This window comes from Suricata suricatta, chromosome 15 (genome assembly GCF_006229205.1).
Source record: "Suricata suricatta isolate VVHF042 chromosome 15, meerkat_22Aug2017_6uvM2_HiC, whole genome shotgun sequence".
Taxonomy (NCBI): domain Eukaryota; kingdom Metazoa; phylum Chordata; class Mammalia; order Carnivora; family Herpestidae; genus Suricata; species Suricata suricatta.
This window is the reverse complement of record NC_043714.1, coordinates 31,265,702-31,279,385: the sequence shown is the minus strand read 5'-3', so window position 1 is coordinate 31,279,385 and position 13,684 is coordinate 31,265,702. Positions and strand designations below refer to the sequence as shown.

Sequence of the window (13,684 nt, the reverse complement as noted above, 5' to 3'; positions counted from 1 at the left end):
ATTGTTTGCAATCTGGACCTTCTTTCTACAGGGAGCAAGTGTGACCCAACTTCACAGGCATTTAATGTCCATTCTATCAATCTACTTATTGTGCTGTCAAAATACCAAGTTACCACTCTGCAGTCATTCAGATCTTAAGGAAGGGGAATCATGCCTCAATCAGTGGGCCAGGAGAGTAAGTAGGATATGACAGAGAATGAAGAACCAGGAACTGAAGCTCTGAGTCTCCCAACTGGCTAGTTTGGTTCCATCTCTTCTAGAGAACCAGAAAATTTAAAGTAGGACTAGGCATGGTTTCACTGATTTTCTCTTTCCTTTTACTTAGCAGTTTCCTCCCTTTCGTAAAGTTTCTTGAGTTTGAGGCTGTTTTTCTAAAGAGCAATAATTTTCTGCAAAGTTAACTGTAAAAATCTGAAGTTGAGGATTCATCTCTCACTTCCCTCTGAAGAAGTAACCCAGAGCACTCCAAGCCAGCTCTACAGTGTCCGTATCTATGTACTCACACAAAACCTTCACAACCATAGCGACAGCTCACTGGTTAGGGTATTAGGACATGTTTGTATAATCTAGATTGCAAGAGCAATCATGGGCATTCAGGCAGAGAGCCATCAATGCTCACTTTTAGTTCAAAACTTTTTTTTAAAGTTTATAATCTATCAAGGCACTGGGGTGGCTCAGTTGGTTAAGCGTCTGACTCTTGATCTCAGTTCAGGTCATTTCACAGTTGTAAGATCAAGTCCCACATCAGGATTCACTCTCTCTGTCTCCCCACTAACATAACTAAACATTTTTTTTTAAAAAGAAAAAAGTTTATAATCTATCTAGTTTATAATTTATTATGGCTTAACAGATTTTTAGTCCTTTAATTTCCAAAACTAAACATTATTTCTTACTCTTCTGTTTAAGTATATAAACACCTAAAGGACCAGCACATACAGAACATATCACTTAAAAAGGATCTCCTGGAGACTTTTATTCAGTAGCCCCATCTTCCTGGACGTTTGGTTCTGGAATTAGGCATAGAGATCCACTCCCAGCGCCGGCACTTCCTGTCTTCAGCTCTCAAACTCATTAAGCCTCATTTCCCTTTTTGTAAAATGGAGTAATGACATATCTGAATTGTAGAGATTAAACTAGATACTCTTAGCACAATGTCTGCTGCATAATTAATACTTCAGTGCTGGTAAGTAACAGCATCATCAAATACAGACTGAAGCCGGGGACCATGGATGAGATTTAGAGTTTTTGTGTATATGGACCTATCACATTGTATGTAGTATTTTGAAAAAATGTGTGAAACCTTATAGTTTTATGAAGATTTCAAGACCTCATACTTAATGGAATCATAAAATGAATCACAACCACCACCTTCATTCATTGAGCACCTGTGCTGTCTGTGCCAAGCTTGTTCTGTGTCTCAGGGATAGAGTAGTAACAGAACAAAGTCTCTGCCTTCGAAGAAAGGAAAGAAGTTAATAATAATAATTGTGTTCGGAGGAATGCATGTAGGGACTATATTTAACAGAATTTTAAAGCTCCCTGAATAAGGTAGCATTTGAATTGAACAGAGAAAGTGAGCCCAGAGAACATCTGACAGGTAGCACCAAGTACAAAGAAAGGCCCTGAAGTGGGAATATGCTTTCTTGCTTCAAGGAAAGACAGGCAAGTCAGTGTGGCCAGAACAGGGAGTGAGAGGGAGAACAGGGGGAGAAAAGGGGAAAAAAGAAAGGGAGAGAGAAGATTGGAGAGAGGGTGGGAAGCGACGTGAGAGAGATAAAGACAGTAACACCATATATCAAGGGGCCGGATCACTGGGGTCTTGCAGGCCACCGTAAAAACTTCAGCTCTTACTCCCAGTGAAATGGAAAGCCACTGGAAGGCTCTGAACACATGGTGGTTTGATGCCATCCTTTAAAAGGTTCTTTCTGGCTGTTCTGGGTAGATAAAAAGAGGCCAGTGAGAAGGCAATGGCAATAATCCATTCAAGAGATGGTAGTGGCTTGCATGAAGGAGGTGGCTGTGGACGTTGTAAGAAATGCTGAGATTCAGAATATATTTTGAAGGTATAGCAAACAGTGGATCCGGGAGCAGAGTCAAGGGTGACTTCACAGTTTATGACATGAGCAACAGGCCAGGACGAAGACTGCAGAAGAATAGGGTTGAGGCACTGGAAATCATGAACTTGGCTTTGGACAATCTGAGTAGTTCAGAAAACCACTGGACACAAGAGGGTGTGGGGTTAAGACAAGTCCAAGCTGGAGATACAAATTCAGTAGACACTGAACTAGACACTTTAGGTCACAGGGACGGAACTCATTGGATTCACCTAAGAGGTAAGCACAGAAAGAGAAGATACCTAAGGGGTGACCCCAGCACACACAAATTCAGTAGACACTGAATTAGACACTTTAGGTCACAGGGACGGAACTCATTGGATTCACCTAAGAGGTAAGCACAGAAAGAGAAGATACCTAAGGGGTGACCCCAGCACACTCCATGGTTTAAGATCTGGGAGGTGAGGAGCAGCTTGCCACTGAAGGGAGAAGTAGACAGAAGGGGGTCTTGGAAGCCATGGGAAGAGTGTAAGAGTAGCCACGTCAAGGACTGCTGTCAGGGTGAGTCAGATGAGCAGGGAGACTTTGGCAGGGTCCCTGGTGACCCTGATCAGAGCTGTCTTGGCAGAGTAATGGAATCAAAGCCTTAATGGAGAGATTCCAACAAGTGGAAGGAAAGACAGAGTGGACAACTCTTAAAGAGTTTTGCTGCATAGACAAACAGAGCAGAAGAATGGAACAAGAGCTGCAGGGAGGTGTGGGGTCCCACCAGGAAGTGCTTCCCCTTCCTTCCTCTCTTCTTTTAAAGATGGGGGCTAATTCAGCATGTGAGTGTTGCTGATCAGAATTGTCCAGTAACAGGACGAGGGATAATTAGCCATGCAGGAGACAGAAGGGACAGCTGTGGGTAGGCGAGGGGGAATGTAAATCAGACAGGCTGAGGAATAGCCTTAGATAATAACCAGGCTTATGAATAACTGAAGTCCAGCCGGGTGCCCAGTGCACATGTAGGTATGATAGTAGACAAGGTAGGAAGAGAGGTTAGACATTTCCTTTTGGTTGCTTTCTATTTTCTCATAAGTGGAGGAGGAGGGAAAAGAGATGGGGAGATTTAATGGTTTAGAAAAAAGAAAGTGTAAAATATTCATCTAGGAGAGTAAGAGAGTAAGTAGTGTAAAAGGAATGCTGACCCCTCTACTAGTCCTTTTGAAGTTCGTGGTCGTGAATTTAAAGAGAGACCCATGAGCATCAGTGTGCACTTTTCTCTGGTCCTGGACAAAGCCTGGCTGCTGACAAGGGGCAGGCAGAGTGCAGCATGAGCACATCCTCATCCCATGTTGCCACATAGCTATTGAGTAAATGCACATGTGCATGCATCAAATTTACTTAAAAACGTTACATTTGCTATTATAGATTTGACCTATAAAACAAAGGAAGTATCTATTTGTACCAAACCAACTCAATTTGAGGGAAAAACAAGCAAACATAACCCTCTGAAAGAAATACATCTCCCCTCCAAATACTAATTTCTTTTCTAAAAATATGTCACTACTGGGGCACCTGGGTGGCTCAGCTGATGAAGCATCTGACTTTGGCTCACATCATGATCTCACAGTTCATGGGTTTGAGCCCCACATCGGGCTCTCAGGCTCTGTCTGTGCCTGGAGCCTGCTTCGGATTCTGGGTCTCCCTCGCTCTCTGCCCCTCCCCCACTCATACTCTGTCTCTCTCTCTCTCAAAAATAAATAAATGTTAAAAAAGAAATTTAAAAATAAGTCACCAGTTGTAAACAGTGTGGTATCTATACATGGAAAAAACTGAAGCTTGCGATGCCATTAAGGGGTGGGCAAGATAAATCAGGACAGCTAAGATGGCATGTAAGTGCCAGAAAGGGCTTACAGAATTTCCTGGCCCCACCCCTTCACTTTAACAAATGAGTCCACTAAGACCCTGGTTCACTCTGGGAGGGAGAGAGATTATGTGGTAGGTTTATTTAAGATTAGTTGCAGCTCATTTGTTCAAGAATGTTCCTCCGATGGAGCATGATGTTACATTCAAAAGCACTAACATAAAAACAATAACTATGGGAAACATCCTGCCTTTCAGGTTCTCTCATTTGTTCAAGAATGTTCCTCTGATGGAGCATGATGTTACATTCAAAAGCACTAACATAAAAACAATAACTATGGGAAACATCCTGCCTTTCAGGTTCTCCATCTGTAAAGCAAGTACTTGACTCTCTTCCAGGACCATAACCATCACTACAAGTGTACTCAGTGTTTTAGTGACTGTGCTTCTGAAACTAACACTACACTAAATTGGGCCAGAATCCAAAAGTAAAAAAAGGTGCCAATTCCTTACGTGTATTTGCATGGACACATATAGATGAGGGGATGCTGACGATGAGGTGAAAAGAACACAAGTGATGCACCACCCAGAGTGCCCATAAAATATTTCTTAAGACATTTTAAAAACAGAGTGAACTGACTTTCAACTGTGCCACATGGATTTTCTGTTGGTCCATCCTATAAGGTTTGGACTGATTATCAGTTAATTTCAAACACGACTAAAGGTAATTAATTAACATGTAGAACGTTTGATTTCAACCCAGTTAAGAAGACCATTGATAACCCAGTAATGGGATAACTGCGTAATAGGATCTTTGGAAGACGTTATCTTACACCATTTTGTAAAGTAGTTACCGTTTTCCCCATTTGATAGAATACAGACTCAGAAAGCTAGTGGATAATCAAATGGAATTTGGTATTAATTACATATTCATAAAATACGTTTGTGGCAAACTTTTTTCAAATGGGCTCTATAATTTCAAGATTTTAAATAAGTGTGGTGTGCCATCAAAATTCCCAAGCTATAGAAATTGCACTGAATAAGCAAAGCGCCACTGGTCCTTGTGACAAAAGAACTGTATACATTTCTAAGGCTGTAGGTAACACCTTGTGTTAGAGAAGAGATCTGAAAATTGAACAGTCCCATACAATGAAGTGTTATAAGAGGCTGAATAAAAGATTACTTAAGGTGGAGGCAAAAAGCATACAATGGGTCTGCAGGGGTTGTTAAATCAATAAGGAAATTAAATACCAAAAATAAAGAACTTACTTTAAGGATCCAAAGGGCTCCCTCAAGAAGCAGCACTGACCACGTAGTATTGTGATTCCCACTCAGTATCCTGCCTTAAAGGAATTTCTCCTAAAAAATCTCCAGTCCTTTCACTGCACCAAACTATCATCCATAAATATACTGATACATATACCAGTATTGTTTTTAAGTTTATTTAAATCCAAGTTAGTTAACATATAGTGTCATAATGGTTTTAGGAGTAGAATTTAGTGATTCATCACTTACATATAACACCCAGTGCTCATCACAAGTGCCCTCCTTAGTGCCCATCACTCATTTACCCATCCCCCCACCCAACATCCCTCCAGCAACCCTGTTTGTTCTCTGTATTTAAGAGTCTCTTATGCTTTGCCTGGTTTTAATCTTATTTTTCCTTCCCTTGCTGTGTTCATCTGTTTTGTTTATAACATTCCACATCAGTGAAATCATATATTTATCTTTCTCTGACTTATTTTGCTTAGCATAATATATTCTATCTAGCTCCATCCATGTTGTTGCAAATGACAAGACTTCTTTTTGATTGCCAAGTAATATTCCTTTATTTATTTTTACACACACCCCATATCTTTATGTGTCAGTTGATGGACATTTTGGGCTCTCTCCATACTTTGGCTATTGTCGATATTGCTGCTATAATCACTGGGTATGTGCCCCTTGGATTCAGCATTTTTGTATCCTTTGGATAAATCCCTAGTAGTGCAATTTCTTGAGCTTTCAATTTGTGCTAATTTTTATTTTTGTATTTGTTTTTATTGCAGTATAGTTGATAAACAATAATTTTTTTAGTTTCAAGTGTACAACTTAGTGACTCAACATTTATTATCATTATGATCACCATGATAAACCAGGCTGCCACCTGTCACTATACAATGTTGTTGCATATTAGTAACTCTATTCCCTATGTTATGCTTTATTTCCATGTCTTATTTTATAACTGAAAGCTTGATCCTTTTAATAAATTCTACATACACTTTTAAGAAGGAACTTCAGGGGCATCTGGGTGGCTCAGTCGGCTAAGTGTCTGACTTCTGGTTTCACTTCAGGTCATGATCTCATGGTTCATGAGTACTAGCCCCGCATCAGGCTCTAGGCTGGCAGCTGTGGAGCCTGCTTGAGACTCTCTCTCCCTCTGCTCCTCCCCTGCTCTCTTTCTCTCTCTCTCTCAAAATAAATAAACATTTTTCAAAAATAGTAAAAAGGAATTTCAGTTTTGTTGTGCTTCTCAAGTCACCAAAGATTACTCCAAAGAAAAGAAAATATTTGATAAAGTACCTATGTAAGTAGGAAAACCCCATGAAACTGAAATCTATAAATTGGAAACTCTAGATCTCTTTTCTAAGTGTTCAACTGCTTTGAAAATTCTCTTCTCATACGTATTAACTTCTTTAAAAAAGAACAAAGTTAAGTGTGCACTTGCTATTCTACCACCCGGATTTGCCTCCGCACATTTTATATCATCCTGCTGATGTTAGGCATGGAAGTGAGGGAATATGCTCGGAGATAGGCCTGACAGTTTTTGTCTTTTTGGGAAAAGAGTGCCGGTGGGGGAGGGGGGGAAGAAGGGAGAGAGAGAGAGAATCTTAGGCTACACACTCAGCACAGAGCCCTACGTGGGGCTCAATCCCCCGACCCTGGGGAATCACGGCCTGAGCCAAAGTCAAGTGTCGGATACTCAACCAACCTGAGCCACCCAGGCACCCCTAGGCCTGACTTTAACTTTATGACCCTGGGCAGGTTACTTAACCTCTCTGTGCCTCAATATCCTGATCTGTATGCATTTTTTCGTTTGTTTCTTTCTTTTTACTTATTTTTCCCTCTCCCTCTGCCCCCCCACTCATGCTCTGTCTCTCAAAAATAAATGTTAAAAAAATGCTCCCCAAAAAGGGTACATTCCTGTCTCTACAAGCTCTTCACTCAAGGAAAGACCCCTTCCCCACTACTGAATCACAAATACTGGAGATCTGGTGAAAGTTGTGATGATTTTACTATTTTTCAAAACTAAACGCAAACTTTCAAAATCTTGGGATTTTCCTCTTCTCCCTAAAAGTTGAGAATTGTACCGCAAAAGTGGATTTTCCTTTATTCTGTTACAGAAATAATTCTCAAAAATGATTCATTTCCCCTTGAAATTAGGCCCCTTAATCAGAAGTGTAAGATTTAAGAGCTCTAACATGCTGCAAGTCAGAGCTATGAGCAGTGGCTATTTCAGAACATATGAAAGGGGCGCCTCTTCAATCCCCAACTTCTCACGTTTTCCCAAGTGGCGCACTCACCAATCTTCGCTCTTAGTCAATTCTGCTTGCCGTTAGCTCCTATTACTAGGTTATTTCGGATTTGTGAACAAAATGGGAGTGGCAGCAGCATTCATCCCCTGGCTCTGAAATGTCAGTAGAAACCAGACTCACATGGGGAATCTTTCTAAAATGCGAGTTCCTAGGCCCCTTCCCTAGTCCCGCATAATCCGAGCTCTCAGGTCTGACATTAGAATCTGCACTTTTAATCAGATCCAGGAGATTCTGATACTTTTGCTATTTCATTTACACACTGAGAAATACTGTTATCATCCCGTTCAGGCCCCCACCTTTCTTGAAATGTGGGGGTGGCGGGGCTGTGAGCTTAGTGCAAAATTAAAACTTGCCTGGTACTTCTCGGTTTACAAGGCACTTCCAGGAGTTATGGTGGCTCACCCCTTCTTCCTCCTCGGGGCAACTATATTCAGCTTGTACATTCTATTTCCATAAGATACACAGGATATGAGGCTTGCCCAAGGTCACTGCTGGCACCAAGAACTCAGAACGGTCTTAGCTACAAGCCTGTTTGTCCTGTCCCGAGCTGGAAAAGCAAGATGGCTGACTTCTTTTTCTTTCTATGGATATTGACTGCCACTTAACCTCATCACACCTCACTTTCCTATCAGCAAAACGGAGATATATCTCCTTTACACTTTTGTTAGGAGGATCAAATGAACACATACAAGTAAAGCAGCTGGCACATTCAGTACTAGCTTTAGTAATCATTTGTATTAGTGGTGTAGAGCTTTAGTCTCCGGAGCACTTTTTTTCTACTTAGCCAAGCATAATTAGTCACTGGAATAGGTGTATCCAGATCAGCTCTTTATGTGCATTTTTAACAATTTTCTTTTTTTAGAGCAGTTTTATAGGTTATCAGCAAAACTGAGCAGAAAGCAGAGTTCCCATATACCCTGCTACCACACGGGTGCAGCCTCCCCCACTATCAGTACCTCTCACCAGAGTGAGAATCTAGGGGCTCCTGGGTGGCTCAGTGGGTTGAGCGTCAGACTTCGGCTCAGGTCATGATCTCGTGGTTTGTGGGTTTGAGCCCCACGTCCAGCTCTGTGGCTAACAGCTCTAACCCTGGAACCTGCTTCAGATTCTGTGTCTTCCTCTTTCTCTGCCCCTCCGCAACTCGTGCTGTGACTCAAAAATGAATGTTAGGGACACCTGGGTGGCTCAGTCAGTTAAGCTTCCAGCTTCGGCTCAGGTCATGATCTCACGGTTCATGGGTTCGAGCCCAGCCTCAGGCTCTGTGCTGACAGCTCAGAGCCTGGAACCTGCTTCAGATTCTGTGTCTCCCTCTTTCTCTGATCCCTCCCCTGCTCACACTGTCTCTCTCTGTCTTTCAAAAATAAATTTAAAAAAAACAAAAAAAATTTTTAATGAGTGTTAAAAAACTTAAAAAAATGCTGAATCATTCTTGGTGTTATATATTCTGTGGGTTTTAACAAATATGTAAGGATATGTATCCACCATTACCGTACACAGTAGTTTCATGACACTAAACATGCTCTGTGCTCTGCCCTCTCACTTCTGGCAACCACTGGTCTCTTCCTGTCTCCATAGTTTTGCCTTTTCCAGAAAGTTATAAAGTCATAATTTTACAGGATGTGGCCTTTTGGTATCAGCTTCTCTAAGTAATATGCATTTAAAGTTCTTCCATGTCTTCACAGCTTGATAGCTTTTTTTTTTTTAACATTGAATGGTATTCCATTGTCGGAACGTACCAATTTATTTTTCCATTCACCTACCGAAGGACATCTTGGTGACTTCCAACTTTTGGCAATTATAAAGAAACCTGCTGTCTACACCCATATGCAGGCAGACATACGTTCCCAATTCATTTGGGTAAATGCCAAGCAGTGTGATTACTGAATCATATGGAAAGAATATGTTCAGTTTCCCAAAATGCCTAAATGGTTTTCTAAGGGGTCGGTACCGTTTGGCATGCACGCCAGTAATGAGAGTTCCTGTTGTCCCACATTCTAGCGAGCATTCGGTATTGCTGGCATCTTGTGATACTTTGCCATTCTTGTAGGTATGCCGTCATATCCTGTCGTTGTCTTGTATGTTTTTTTATGGTAAAATACACGTGGCATAAAACTTATCACCTTAACCACTTTTAAGGGTACAATTCAGTAGTTTTAAGCATATTCACACTGATGTGCTACCAGCCTCCACAACTCTCCTCCTCCGGCAAACTCCAAGTCCACAGTATTAGTTCGCTGGGGCTGCTGTAACAAAAGACCACAGACTGGATGGCTTAAACAACAGAAATTTATTTTCTTACAGTTTTGGGAGCTAGAAGTCCAAAATCAAGCTGTTGGCCAGTTTGGTTTCTCATGAAGCCTCTCTCCTCGGCTTGCAGATGGCCACCCTCTCACTGTGTCCTCTGTGGACATGCCCCCTGACATCTGTGCCCGTGGTTCCTTTCTTCTAAGAACACCATGCTGATCGGATGGGGGCCCATCCCAACGACTTCATTTTAACTCCATCATCTCTTTAAAGGCCCTAAATACAGTCACATTCTGAGGTACTGAGAATTAGGCTTCACCATATGGATTTTGAGAGGACACAGCTCAGCCCATAATGTGTTGACGCATTAAACAACTTCCCTCTCCCCTTCCTCCTGGCCCCTGGCAATCACTCTGCTACTTTCTGCCTCTATGAACTTGACTCCTCTAGTTACTTCACATAAGAGGAATCATACAGCATTTATCTTTTTGTAACTGGCATAACGTCTTCAAGGTTCATCTATGTTGCATATGTTGCAGTATGTGTGAGGATTTCCTTCCTTCTTAAGGCTAATAATCTCCCATTGTATGTACATATCACATTTTATTTACTGATTCATCTGTTGATATAGACTCTTGTATTGCTTCTACCTTTTCGCTATTACGAATAATGCTGCTATGATCCTGGGGTATGAAAGTATCTGTTTAAGACCTGGTTTCCAAATCTTTAGGCCATACACTTAGAAGTGAACTGCCTGGGAATTTTTAAACGCGCACTAAAGTTCTGGCTGCACTACTAATATATCTTTACTCAGGTTAATTCCATATTTATTCTGTGACACCAAATCTTTGCTTTATGTCACAAACTAAGATGTTAGATTAAATTATTTCTTTCATCCAGGGCGTATGTTAATTAGCTAATCATAAATGGGTCTGAGTCAGGGATCTGTGAGATAAAAAACATCATAACTACTTTTATCATTTTAACCCAGGCACCATGCAATTCATAACATAATTATAATAAGAGGTAAGCAATCTTAATCTTCCTTTAAAAAGTTCAAGGTGGTATCAAAATGGCAAGTAAGGAAACTCAGAAATTATATTTAATAGGAATTTCCAAAACAATATATAGACAGTTCTCTCTTAACAGTTCTTTAAATTCTTCGGGGAAAGAAGAACCCTAGTTTAATTTGTAAAATCAGGTGGAATTTGCCATCAATACCCTCATTTTTCAAATAGTAGCTCAATACCTCTTTCTTCTGTCATGGGGAGAGGGATAAAAATAATCATGCGTGTTTCATCACCAGACACATTCTGTGTTCTTACACAGATGAAAAACTTAAATGAGAAGTTCTGTTGTTTTGTTTTGTTTTGTTTTAAGGAATACTAAAAGAATTATAACATAGACAGTAAGAAAAATGGTCTACTTTCAAATCTTAGCTGTCACTTTCTACTGCATGACAATGGGCAAGTTACTTAACATATCAGTATCAGTTTTCTCATCTGTGAAATGGGGATGTTAGGAACAAGTTTCCAAGTTGTTAAGACAACAAATGAGTTAATATCTGTAAAAAGCCTGGAAGAAACTTTCAATAAATGCTAGCTATTAACAGCCTAAACTGTTAAACCAGATGAAGCTTGAGAGGAGCATGAGATAATGTCATCTCACTGGAATAAAGAGATGTAACTATTGTACCCACTTTTATAAATGAGATTATGTGGTGCGGGAGTTTGTATAAGTTTCTCACACCTCTTTCAAGGTGTTTCTAATCCCTTCTGATTGTTAACTTATACTTGAACAGCTTTATTAGAATTTATTTGCTTTATTAGGCTATGTCCTCAATTAGTTATATTATGAAGAAGAAATGCATCACCAAGATAGAGCATTATGTTCTTATTTTTCAGTAACGTATGGCATGGTTCACAGCAAGAAGCATCACTGGAAAGATTTCACTGTAAGATTTTTACATAAGTAAGATTTTACACATATATGTAAATAACTGAAAAATATATGTGAATAAATGAAATAGGTATATTTTTTCATGCATATGTGAAGAAGAAAGATACTCAATGTGCTCTTTAGGAGTAAAAAAATCACGATATAAACAGATATAATGTTACTGCAGAAAACTTTGAAACTTTTAAGAAAAGTTCCAGGATGAAATGTTGTTATGAACTGTTAAACTCCACTCTCTACTCACTGCTCTGTGACTTCTGGAGAACAATTTAATGGCCATAGATGAAACAGGAGGAACCTAAGAATTTGAAAGCAAGTAACGCAAACTTCTATCATTTTGCCAGGTGCGTTGAGAGAGAAGCCTTCAGGGTTAAACCCTGAGTGCAGCTATATCAGGAAAACCCCACACTTCCCTGATTCCTTCTACTGAAAGCACAGTCCATTTATTTACACAGTAAATTCAGGATACAACTGAAACTCTAAATTTTGAAGGTTAGTTCGCAAGCCATGTTCTGTAACAGCTATGGCTCTCTCTGATGACCTCATGGCTTCCTTTGAAATCCTTTCAACTAAACCCATTTCAGTTCTCGACAATCTGTACTACATATGCCATAAAGCACATTCAGGGAGCAAGAGGCTGTAGAAAGAACAAGGAATTTCCAGAGTTGGAGGGGGCGGGGGGAATTCCAAGAATAACACTTCAAAAAGAAGATAGTAGAAACTACTTCCCAAAATGCAAAATGCACACATCATGCCTCATTTGAATCCAGATAATTCAGTTTGAGGATCAATTAAGGAACACCTACTGTGCCTAGGGAAAGAAAAGGGCATTGGAGGACAAACAGCACCCTGTGGGCTACAGTCTGAGAAGGGCCGGTGAGCCTTCCTCTCTACCTTCAGGGAGTACTTCTACCGTAGAGCATTCTATATGCTCTCAGAAGCCGTTTCTCTGGCTCTGGGCACAGCCTTGATCTCCGTCACACTTCAAGCCAGGTAAGGCGTCCCACCAGCAGTCCTGTGGCTGTTGGGACCAATCAGCAGGGTAAAATCAGATTTTCAGATATCGGGGAAATGCCTAGGGGAGGTCTGCAGTGATTTTGTTTTTAAAGGTTTGGTTCTTACTTAAACTTGGGGCACTGGTTGAATTTTAATTCAAGTAACCACATTCTCCTGTCCTCAGCGTTGTGGAATCCTTCCAAATCCTGCCTGGAACGGTTAAGTCATTTTGTTTGCATCGCTTCTAATGCATGTTGTTGTTTGAAAAATCTGAACTGTAATAAAAGATGGAAGCCAACATCCTCAAGGAACAGGAGAGATTACTGAGCTCGTCCACCTCTTTGAGGGAAAGCTATAAAACATCCCCTTTTTGTGCGATGACAAACCTCTCTTTTAGAAATCTGTATCAGATACAAAATTAAATTAAAAATCAAATATCCCCCCCAATAAAGATGATGAAAAGTGCACAAGGAAGGTTTTTTTTAAATTATTATTATTTCAAAGGGGAATGAGTGTGGAAAGTTCTTTTTTTCTTTCTTTCATCCGGAAGAGGTGGCAAAATCGGGTTTTTTGTTTTGTTTTGAACAACGGGAACACGGCCTCAACTAGAATAGCCCATTAAAACCATCAATTCCCAACAGCAAAATCAATCCCCAGGCGTCTCCAGGCGAAGTGCCAGGGTTGCCCGCCCCGCGCCTCTGCCACAGGTGGACGCGGAGCGGCTACGACACTCGGGCGCCCTCGGGTTCCAGCGCCCGCACAAGCCACGCGGGCGCGCTCCAGGGACTGGGCTCTTTGTCGAGAGCGGCGCCGGGCCCCGTTGGTCGTGCAGCCGGTTGGGGCCACCCCGGCCCCATGTCCCTTCCCCCTCCCGGAGTCCTGGGCCTGGGCAGCGGCCCCAAGGCCCTTGCTCTGGGGGTCGCCGGGTCCCCGCGGGGTGCTTCCACACCACGCCGCCCAACCCCCGCGCTTCAAGGCGGTGGGCTCCTCCGGGGCCGCGGGCACCTTAGT

The 13,684-nt window shown here is 41.4% G+C and overlaps 1 long non-coding RNA gene across 1 annotated transcript; it reads left to right on the top strand.

The window, feature by feature from the left end:
• Positions 1 to 11,723: 11,723 nt before the first annotated feature.
• Positions 11,724 to 13,147, top strand: LOC115279128. The gene is made up of 2 exons (XR_003903223.1): positions 11,724 to 12,670; positions 12,858 to 13,147. It is a non-coding gene; the product is annotated as an uncharacterized LOC115279128 (long non-coding RNA).
• Positions 13,148 to 13,684: the final 537 nt, after the last annotated feature.